The sequence below is a fragment of the Solanum dulcamara genome, chromosome 4, assembly GCF_947179165.1.
Source record: "Solanum dulcamara chromosome 4, daSolDulc1.2, whole genome shotgun sequence".
Taxonomy (NCBI): domain Eukaryota; kingdom Viridiplantae; phylum Streptophyta; class Magnoliopsida; order Solanales; family Solanaceae; genus Solanum; species Solanum dulcamara.
The window spans coordinates 14245564-14258239 of record NC_077240.1 but is presented as its reverse complement, the minus strand read 5'-3'; positions in this window follow the sequence as shown (position 1 = coordinate 14258239).

The following is a 12676-nucleotide window of genomic DNA, read 5'->3' as shown; positions in this document are numbered from 1 at the left end:
GTGCATAGAGTATAGAAATAGCTAGTATTGGAATTGTTTAAATTCAAAAGGTCACATTAATTATAGGGATAAAATAAAAATTTTAATTAATATTGTCCTGATTTAGTGAGTGGTCAAGTAAAATGAGAGAACTATTTTTAGTAAGATTTCCATATAATATGGGATGGAGGGAGTATATTCTTATTATTGTATGCATATTTTTTTTATGACAAGAGAAATCTGTTGTCGCTACCCTTTGGGTGCATACATGGTAAAACTCTCGCTCTTATGCAATAGTTCACAAACCACACAGGAAAGGTAACCCGCACTAGGCAAGTCTGATGCGGCAAGCTCGACCCAAAAAACAGACCCCTTATTTTTGCTGACAAGGGTTTCAATATTGAAACCTCTAACATAGAAGTATTAAGTCCAAACCAATGGTCCATGCCCCGAATGGTTATCATTGTATGCATATTAAGTAGGAGATTTTTCAGATATGACAAATCTTTAAGCATGATTACTCCACATGGGGGTAGTTTTCCTAATTATTTATAATGACGAACATAAAATTTGTCATTATACGAATGTTGTAGCGAAATATACAAAAGTTGTAACGAATCATACAAACGCTATACCCATAACTTATTTGTATACCGAAATATACAAACATTGGTATACACGTGTATTTGTATATCTGACAAGTGAGATTGAGAGTGAGGAGGAGAGAGGCGAGCGAGATCGAGAGAATGAGGAGAGAGGCGAATTGTATATGTATATTTTGTCAAAAAATTATATATATATAACTGATATACATATGTATTTGGATATCTGGCAAGCAAGATTGAGAGAGAGGATGAGAGAGGCGAGAGAGATTGAGAGAGGGAGGAGAGAAGAAGGAGAGAGGCGAGCGAGATTGAGAAAGGGAGGAGAGAGGCGAGCAGGAGGTGAATTTTACGTGTATATCTGTCAAATAGTATATGTACATTTATCAGAAAAATTGTATAATGATAATTGATATATATATATATATATTTGCATATCTGACAAACAATATTTGTCATACCGTGTAAATAGATAGCTATATCTGTTGCGAACCGTAATTATTTTTAAACTATACCCTAAATGCGTAATATAGTAGTAAGGTTTGCCATATCGCCTAATTTTTCCTATTAAGTATGATTTTATTTGCATCCATTCTTCACAACATATCTATTTTAAAAAGATTGTCCATTTCTTGACAACATGTATTCTCAAATGTATGTGTAGTACCACACAACACCTGTAGTTGAATGTATATATATGAATTCACAAGACGTGTATATAAATGTATATTACTAATTGACAAAGTATATATCAGAATGTATGCACGATACCTCATTATACATATCAGAGTGTACACACGATATTTTAGCATAATATATCAAAATCTATCCATAATATTTTTGTTCTTCATCAAATTTCAAAAGAATATTTTTAAAATGCTCAAACCTAGTCCCAAGCAGATTTGAAAAAGTCGATGCAATCTAAAGATACTAAATTGAATATGATGAGTTATGATTGTTATCGTACAATATCAAAAATTATAAAATATAAAGAGGAGCAAATTACAACTTATACTGTAGAGTATATATCGTGTCGAACCCATCTTTTCTTAATTTGCCATGTTTTAGGAGTTCTCACTCTAAGGGCATTTTGTTATAGAATATTGAAAGTATCAAACCAAATATCAAAAACCTACCTTTATTTACAATCAGTGTCAATGTTTTAAACTTGAATTGCTTTACGCCATTTGTGAAGCACTATTATGGTGTCAAATTTTCTTTCCTGAAATTAACTGGGCTAAAAAATCCAAACAGGCCCAAGTCTAGAGACTCATCGAAATTTTCTCCGTGAAATTCAACTAAGTATGATTTTGTAAAAAAATAAAAAAAGTTCAAATCCAAAGTATTGATATCATGGAACTCAACAAGTTTTTTTTTTTTATCAAATCACCCCTGTATTTGAATCTATTATGGAGTAAAGTACTCTTTACGGAAAAAAAAGTCATTTCAAAGACTTAAAATTTATTTTTTAAAATTAAAATTATGGAGATCTAAACCATCTTATTACCTCCTATATTTGATGAGATATCAAATAAGGTACTAATACTGCGAAACAAAAATTGTCTCAAGTGATTTGTCCTTTTTAGAGAACTAATACAATAGTGTCTCCAACAACAACAATTATGAAGGGGGCAAAAATTGTTTTTAAGTGTAGAAAGCCAGGAGAAAGGATAACAATTTCTTGGTGGTTGTGTATTAGTGGCTAGAACAGAAATCCCCACTCCCATTATTTAGCTTTTTGGACTTTCTTATTGGCTAACTCTTAAGGTTCATTTTTTTCATTTCCCACACAACTATAGAAAATATTGACCACACCTGGAAATACTTTACAAGAGAGAGAGAGAAAATTGCAATAATTTGTCTCATGATTTTTTTAGTTTTACAACACCAATCATGACTCCTGAATTTAGATATCCAAACTAAAATAATTCCCCTAAAAAACAAAACGAGTGAAGATATACAACTGAAGAATCAAATATATTTATCTTTTGGCTGCTTAATAATCTACATCATAAAACATAAATGTCTTGAATGCATTATTTTGTTGTAAATAATTTTGACGTACACAAATGACACATGGACCGGACAAACTTTCTTTTCAAGTTTTATTAAAGTTATTTTTAACATAATATTTATTTATTTTTCCATAAAAGATATCTGAAAATAATAAACAAAAGATCTTTGCAAGACCATTTTATTTTATTTAAATTGTAAAGGACTATGTTCACATATTTTTTTGAATTGTAAGAATTGTATGGTGGGAAACTACTAATTTAAAGAGATTTCGATTTGATTATGATGCAAATCATTTTAACTGGTTGCTTCCCAAAGTTAAGTTTCCAAACACTTCAAACATATATATCTATGACTAGAAAATTGAAGTTCGCACGAAAATGATTGTCAGAAAAGCAAATTTGAGAGAAGGAGTGAATGAGAATTTCCAGAATTTATCCTGATTAACAGCTCCCTCAGGTACTTCGAGGGGAGCATGTTCATTCAATGTAGTATAACTTCACAAAGTCAATTGTGTATAGCTGAACATATTTGTGTAAACATATATTTGAACACTTTTCTAATAAGCTAAAAAAAAAGTTGAAAAACATTTTTTCAATAATCAGATTTAGATTAGACCCCTAGACAAATCGGCCAATTTGCATTTAAGCCCACTATTCATGGCCCGAGACACTCTTTTTTACCAACTTTTTACAAATCCAACAAAGAACAACTCAATATATAAAAATAATAAGAGATAAATGTTAAAAATACGTTTAAACTATCTCATTTTTTTGAGTTTTATATCTAAACTATTGAAAGTGTGAGTTTCATACCTAAATTATCACTTATTAGTTTGAGAAACACAATTCATTGGTGTGTGTAACACACTGTCTCTACTCTTTCTATTTTTTAAAAAAATCTTGTCACATGACATTTCACATGAATAAAATATTTTACCTTGAAAAAAATTAAATAAACTATTAATATTAATTAAAAGTTAAAGACTAAATTGTTTTTATCCCCAAAAAAGAAATTATTTTTTTAAAAATAAAATTTAAAATATTTTTCTCACCTCATCCAACCACCTCCCGCGAAAATCTCTGTCCTTTTATTTTTTAAATTTTTTTATATAAAATATTTTAAAAAAATCATATTTCACCCCCTCCCTACTCCTTTCTAAAAAATGTTATTATTTTTTTTAAAAAATAAATAAATTATACCCACCCCATCTAACCCTCCACTCTTTATTTTTTTTTGTATTTTTCTCATTTTGAGTTAGATATGTACATATATTTTAGAAAAATATTTTTTCTACTTGAGTACCAAATAAAATAAAAATAAAAATTGTATTTTAAGAAAAGTCTTGCAGGCAAGTAAAAAGTATTTTTCTAAAATCATATATATATATATATATATATCTAACAAAAATGAAAAACAAAATTGGAAGCGGAGGATTAGGTGGGGGTAGAATTTATTTTTTTAAAAAAATTAAAATAACATCTAAATTATTGTTTGAAAAGGAGGATGAAGTAAAAGAAAAAAGAAATTTAAAAATTAAAAATAAAACTAAAAAATGGGGGGGGGGGGGGTAGATGAGAGAAAGTGGTGGAGTGGGATAAGAAAATATTTTATATTTTATTTTATAATAATAATTTTTTTTGGAGGGGGAGGGTGATAGTAATACTTTAATCTTTAATTTTAACTTCTAATAATTTATCTAATTTTTGTAAAGATGGAATATTTTGTCCATGTGGAGGGTAGTGTGATAATTTTTTTTAAATGAAAGAGAGAGTGTAGTGCACATATCATGATGAGAGTGGAATAAAAAAGAGATGTGTGCTTAAACTAATAAATGATTGTTTAGGTATAAACTCACACTCTCAATAGTTTAGGTATAAAACTCAAAAAAAATAAAATAGTTTAGTTGTTTTTTTTACACTTATCTCATAATAAAAGAAGTGGAATTTTTTTATAAATAGCAAATTTTAAGCCTTAAATAGGACTCCTTAGCTATAATTTCAATATTTGCAAAACACAACTATACTTTTATTTGTTATATCTCCAAATTCTATATTTTTTTGGTGATGAATACAAAAAAAAATAAAAAAATACAATCTAACTGAGTGTAGTAAATTGTGGATTATATTTAGTAAACTCCCTCAATTCACTCCCTCATTATTTTTGTTACGTACAGGACTCTGAATTCCTCGTTATCTTTCATTTTCATGAAATTCAAAAACTAATACATCTGACAAGGAAAATTGGAGTAGCTTATCATCGTTCTTCCGCCATATTCTTACAAAATGAGGTTTGTTTGGAGACATCGCAGTTGTTATACAAATCAAAATTATTCAGAAAATGACTCCCTATTTTTTCTCGAAATATAGTCTAACTTGTATCCCAAACAATAGTTGAATTTCTGTTTTTCATCATTTATTTGTGTAAATAGGAATAATTTCGATACAAAATTGTGAGACTTATATGTCGAATAAGTTGTGAATACAATTTTGATATATCATTCGAATTGTCTATTGAATATTTTTTAATTGGAATTCCTTGTTAATATGTGTGTTCAGAGATCGAATACAAAATTGTATATTGTATAAATTTGAATTTGGATACAATTTTGATGCTTTGGTGGTGAATTAAGTTTGGAATACAAAAAAATAAATGTATTTCTATGTAGTTGAATTTGGATACAACTTTGATACTTTGGTGGTGAATACACTTATTGTAACACCCCGGATTATTATTTTTTGCCAAAACTCGAACTGTTCTTCACATGTGCGTAGACTCGAATCAAATGACTCATAATTTTATATTTGAGTTAGGATAAATTTCTAAGTATTTGAAGTGTATTATATGTGATTTAGGGTCATAAGGTATCCCTAAAACCAAGCCAAGTCCAAAGAATTCCTCTCGGCTAAGTTTTCGGATGAGTCCATATAAGGATCAACTTCAAACAACCATATCTCCCAAAATATAATGAATTGGGTATCCCATGACCAATTAAATTAAAGGTCTTTGAGTCCTCTTTCCAAAGCCACCAAGATTATATTTTTCCGAGTTCGGAGTCAAAAATTATGCTTGGTTGAACAGAGGGGTCCGCGAAGCGAACTTTGACGAATTTTTCAGATTTCATTTTTTGACAAACAGAAAGGTGCGCGACACGTCCGCGTCGCGGACCTGTCGCGGACTTGTCCCGATTTCCAGATTTTTGAGGGGTATTTTGGGAAAATTACCTAATACCTATATATACAACTTGGACGCATTTTGGATCATATTTTGCAGCCTTTTTCCTCTCCAAAGAACCCTAATCTTCATCCTCTTCTCTCTCAAATCATCTCCAACAAGATTTGCCCTCAAAACTCAATGATTCAAGCTTCCCATTTAAGACCCAACATCAAGATTTCTTTAAAATCTACTCTAAGGTATGTAAGGCTAACCTAAAATATGGATTGAGTTCTTTCATATGCCCCATAGATGTGTTGGATGAAAATTGTGAAAGGCTTGAATCTTCTATGAAGATTTTTCTTGAATTTTTCCTAAACTATAGAATATTTTTATATACTATTAATTGATTGATGATTTTCACGACTTGAATTATTGAATAATTATCTTTCATATTTATTTCATAAACCGTAGTTACATATTGACTACAAATGAATTTTTTTCTGTAAATTTATATGTATTGATGGTGTTCTTGAGTTGAGTTTTGTTGAGAGTATGAATTCATGTAATCATTCACATGAACCCAAGATGAAATTTCTTTTTATCATAATTGTCTTGAGGTTGAGATTGATAGTTTTGTGTATATGTATTGATTGGAATGAAAAAATAAATTGGATAGTTATGAATGTGAATGGCATAAAAAGGAACGAAACTTTGGTAGAGCTAGAATGTCCTTTTGTCTCTATAAATTGAACATAGAATTAAATAAGGATTTTGGAGCAAGGTGTTTGATGATGATGTTTGATGATGATGTGAATGATGATGAGGTGAATGATGTTTATTTAACTAAGAAAAAATGATTGATTAAGAGGTTATGTTGATGATGATGTTTTGAGATGAAATAGATTGGAGTCTAATGTGACTATATCATATGTGATTTGCATAATTTGATTTGATTAGAGTCGCATGAGTATAAATGATTGTTTGAGAAGGAATTTTAAATAAATGATTTGTGTACATTTTTGCATAAACTGTTTATACACTATTTTGAGTTTAAAGAATGATTATTTTCATCTTTGATTTAAAAGGGTTTAAGCATGAGTGAGTTTGAGAAGTTTTTTAATTATTTTTGAACATGAGTATTTTGAGTATAAACGAATTGAGTATTTTTACATCAAAATATCTATTTTGAGTTTGAGTTGAGAAGTTGAAATTATATTTTAAATGCATCTAATATTTTTTGCATTCATTGAGTTGAGATGATATCAAATTCAAAAAGAAGAGTTTGATGATTGAGATGAGTTGATTGTGAAAGAAGGTCCAAAGAGACCAGATTGATTGAGTTTTGAAAAGAGTCTAATGAGACTAAATGAGTTGATTTGAAACTAAGTCCTAGGAGACTAAATGAGTATTTTGAGTATTTTACTCACTTGATAGATATATGCATATTGAGTCTTTAGAGGAGTATTGAGCACCGAATTGGGTAAGAGTATGTCCATACTCGAATCCCATAAACTACGCCGCCAATGTAGGAAGGGATTGGACCATTAAAGTCGGATGTTTCCCATGGGATTGGATCGTTAAAGTCGGATGTTTCCTATTTTATTGTCATGAAATAATAGGACTTGACTAATTGATGAAATCCATGATTGGTTGATTCGTTCATACCCTGGAAAGGTATGGACGGACGTGGCAACGATGTGGCTTGTTGTGTATCACTTACTTATAGGTGGTGGGATTGTTGTCGGTTAGAGAAACTCCCAAATTGAATGAATTGTGCATGATATGATTGATTTGATTGAGTTTGTAAATGATTGAGTTGGATGGTAAAACATTGCTAAATTCTAATTTGCATATCTATTGAGCTGAGTCCTTTGAATTTATTGTTGAGTTAATTGTATATAATTGGATTGGATTGGATGGTATGTGATGGGATTGTAAACGATTGGATGGGATTGAATTGGATTGTACATGATTGGATCGGATTGTATGTGATTGGATTGGATCGGATCGTATATGATTGGATTGGATCGGATTGTATGTGATTGAATTTGATTGCATATGATTGGATTGGATTGTATATGATTGGTCTTTGTCTAAACTGTGTTCTTACTTTAGACTTATGACACATTGATTGAGTATCTCTTATCTTTATGACTTGAGATATTTGAGTCGGTATTATTTTATCTTGACACATGTTTCATCCGGCCATTTTACATACTTGTACATTTCACGTACTGACGTCCATTTGGACATGCATCATTTCATGATGCAGAGACAGGTTTTAAGAGATCGTCAACAAGAGCACCGTTGAGGATCTGTTCACACTCAGCTTATTGGTGAGTCCTCCCTTGCATTTGGAGGACACCACTTATGTTATTCTCGCGTTGACTTTAGTCTTTTCATTCTGATTTGAGGTAGCCACGAACCTGTCATTGGTACCAATTAGATAGTAATGATAGATGCTTCATAGACTAGATACTGATGAGTCGATCGAGTATTTTATTTCCTTGAATTGTTCTTGTCAGACTATTTAATGACACAGAATGGAGTTTGATTTGTTGGCCCATGACCTTTCTTTCTTGAGTTAGATTGATGATTTGAGCTGCCCACTAAATTATTTATTTATTTTAAACCTTCTGCTGATTGATTGAATGAACGGATGTGTGATTGGTCTAGGTGGTTCGCTTGGGGACCACGTCTAGGGTACCCTCCCAGGACGTGACACTTATGTAATTGAATTAACAATGTAATATAAAATAAAAACATAATACAAATTGAGACTAAACTAAAAAATTATTTGTAATACAAATAAATCTGGGATAGAAAATAACTTTAAAATATAAGTAAATTTGGGATACAAATAAATCTTGAATACAAATAAGGTATTTATAATACAAATAATCTTATTATACAAATTAGTCGAGGATACATATTAGTTTTTAATGCAAATGAACTTTTTATACAAGTTATTTTAAAATATAAAATGTAAGGTTGGAATATAAAAAAAGTGTTATGAATACATGTAAGATTGTAATACAAGAAAAAATTCATAATACAAAATGACTTTATGAAATGCAATTAAATTTGGAATATAAATATATTAATATAACTTGGAATAATGATTCATTTAATTTGACGCACAGGATGAATCAAAAGAGAGAGTGTGTCGTTGATGGGGGAAAGAAAATAGGATGTAATTTAGGATTATAATTAAAACTAAATATTTTGATATAAAAATAACATATAGTCTTTTTTTACAATATTTTTAAACTATAGCTATTCTATATAAATAAATTGATAATTTTTCCTAATTTCATAATTTTTTCCAACAAGAAACTTCCTAATCAATCAGAAACTTTTATCTTTCACATAAGACAGGTTCGAAAAATGGACCTAGAAGAATTCTTTGATCTTTTTAAAGAAGGAATGATGTCGAAGGAAATAAATTATGCCAACATTTTTTAAAAAAAAGGAATAATATCAAAGGAAATGAATAGCGCCAACGTATTTTACTGCTATACATATTTTGCGATATGTATGGAAAAATTACAAAGTATAAAAGAAATTTATTTGGATCCTCCGACACCTGTATATATTAATATGTCATACATGATACATAATCTATAACTTTAATATTTTATCCGTTTCATTTTACTTAACTCATATTAAGGCGGAAAATCAAACTCTTACTAATAAAATAAAAATAGTAAATTCAAATTTTCAAAATTAAGCTACTAAGATTTTCTAATCCGTGTGAATAAGGCACTCCCCTAAAAAAATATTTGTTAGTAATTTATTTTACCAACTTAATCTTAGTGATTATTAATATTTTATGTAGTCATTTACTAAAATATACACAAGTAAAAATTAATCTATTTTTAATTTTAGAATCAAGTAATATAAAACAAAAGAGCAGTTACCAATTTCGATTTAATCTTTTGTTGTTTAATGGCACGGGGAACTTTCATATTGCTAGTTGCCACTAGCTGACTTGTTATTCATACGATGCTTAAAATTAAGTTGATTTTTGGATACAAATTTTTATAATTTGTAAAAGCTATAAAAAAAAATTCCAACTCTTACAAAATCTGAGCAAATTATAATTCATATACATATCTCTTGTTCCTTTTGTGATTATATGTTGTTACAATTTTTTAAATACATAGAATTTTATTAAGAACATTGGTTTAATTAGTTATTCTTTGACAAAATTGCCTCACATGCATGGTACAGACTAGGGTTCAACAAAGCCTAATCGAAAATCAAATCAAATCGCAAATTGAGTCAAATCAAAAAAAAATAAATCAATTAGCGATTTGGTTTGACTTGATTTGGTATTGAAAAAAAAACTAATATACTTGAGTTTGTTTGATTTTAACTAAAAAAAAAATTAACCCAAGATTATATATATAATTCTTAAAATTTATTTTATACATTAAAATATTTACTTTGATATAATTTATAAGTATTTCTAATATTTTTCACTACTTTTATCTTTTAACATACTATTTCAAATTTGAGACTGAAATTTTTGAATGGTCCAGGTTATAGTTAATAGATGTTAGTAATTTTAATAAAGCTCAAATGATCATAATCAAATCAATGTTAATGCAAATAAACAAATCAACTCAACACTAAAAATGACAATAATGTTGAATATTTATTTTTTATTTTTAATAGATGTTAGTTAATAGGTTATAGTTAATAGATGTTATTAATTTTAATAAAGCTCAAATGATCATAATCAAATCAATGTTAATGCAAATAAACAAATCAACTCAACACTAAAAATGACAATAATGTTGAATATTTATTTTTTAGTTTTATATTGGCTTAGAGTTTAGACAATTAAATGAATTATAACTTATTAATTTGCAATATTTATTTTATGCGATTTCATTATTATTTTTTGTTGAATATTAGTGTCACCACTCATCTCATAATTTTTTTTCTTAAAAGCCACCTTAGATGATTATATTGTGGCAGGACTAATTAAAGAAATGTTTGAACCACAAATTAATTATATGTTTGTATGATTACTTTACCGAAAAAATGCGAGGTTGAAAAACTCAAGTTATTACTTTAATTTGATTTATAGATTTAAAAATCTGACACAAATTATTTGATTTGATATTTAAAAATTCGAATCAACCCATTTCATGTACACCTCGAATACGAACAATCTTTCATATCAAGCACGAGTCTCTTTTTGCAAATTTTAAAATTATGAATCCTTATTATTGTGAGATGGTTATGTATTTTTTTTTATACATAATTCAAAATGTAAGAGTCAAATTAAATCCAAATGCTTGATGGCATAAGCTAATTAGGTTTAAACCCATATTCTGTTAGGTCCAAAATAAATGATTTTTTTATAATTAAAAAAGAATAAATTTTCAAAGTTCAATAATATATTAATAATCACCCCCCCCCCCCTCCTTCCAAAATTATCTATCTCTGTAATGAGTTTTTCAATTATCTCAAATTTCAAGAAAATTTTGAAAAGAAGCAAAAGGGTAATGTTAATAAATTATCCCTTGATTAATGTCATACTGACTTTTTAAAGGGTATGTCACCCTCAAAAAAAATTATTTACTTTGAATTGAAATTAGTAATATTTGTTAAGTATGACGAAATAATAATGAGAAATACGGAGGCGGCGGATGTTTTTACTCCTCTGTTAATTAATCTGTTCCAAAACATTAATCACTAAAATGAAAAACGTTCATTTTTTAGTCAAACTTTATTCTTTCATGACTTTGCTCTCGAACAATTATGAGAAATTAAATTCACGGAGAAAGAAACTGGCGAAAATTAAAGTAACTCGCAAAACCGTATTAATCAATAACAACAATAATTATATGTAATTCGTAAGTAAAGTTTGAGGAAGATGTGAGATACGCAAATCTTATTTCTATCTTTATATAAATTCAGAGTTGATTAAAAATAAAAGAAGAATTTGAAGCACATTCGGCTAAAACAAAAAGAATTTAAAGCACGATTATAAAAAAACAAGACAACAAAAAATAGGATACGACAAATAATAATAAGTATGAAAGAAGTACAAACAATATATATATAATGTGCGACATCTTCATCAATTTCTCCGTCACTTTAAATTATGAACCCAAAATACATAAAATTTCCTCTGATATCTATAATTGTATATCAATCTTTACTTCCATCTCCACCTCAATCATTTTGTCAATAAACTTGCATTTTAAATACTATATTTTGTACTGCTGATAATTAGTAGCACAATTCACAAAATACAAGTAACCAGAATGTAGAGGGAAATGACAGGTTATATATTAATTTTGTCTTTTGTGTGAAATTCACACTATTCAGCCCTTCAACTTTGACAACCATTTGCACTAACTGGCAAATTTGGATGAATTGTATGAGCTAGTAGATCCAAACGGGTGGTGCGTGTTATATTATCCATCATACATTTTTTTTCTTCAAAAATATATAAATATGACACTTTTGCAATAATTTACACGTTAAGCTTTAATTTGTTTTTTCACAAGTTTATCTTCTCCAAATAAACCAAAATGTGTAGCACTACTTGTTCCCTCTCTATTCGATCTCAATCCAATTATATTCCATTTCGAATAGATTGTTTGAGAAACAACATATCAAATTGTGACTGTTCATGAAATAATACACTTTTTTTTAATTGGGGCAAGAGAAGGAAAAAGGGTGAAGAAATTATAAGATAGATAAATAAATTTTCACCAATAAGGTAAATATTGTTGCTAAAATTCTCTCTAATTTTTTATTCATTAAACATCATAATCAAAAAAATTATTTTTGTCACACTAGAGTACTTTACCTATGCAATAACAAAGAGAAAAACTTTTTTTTTAATTACATTCAAAAAATATGACTATACCAACTCTAGTAACAAAATCAGAAAACTTTAC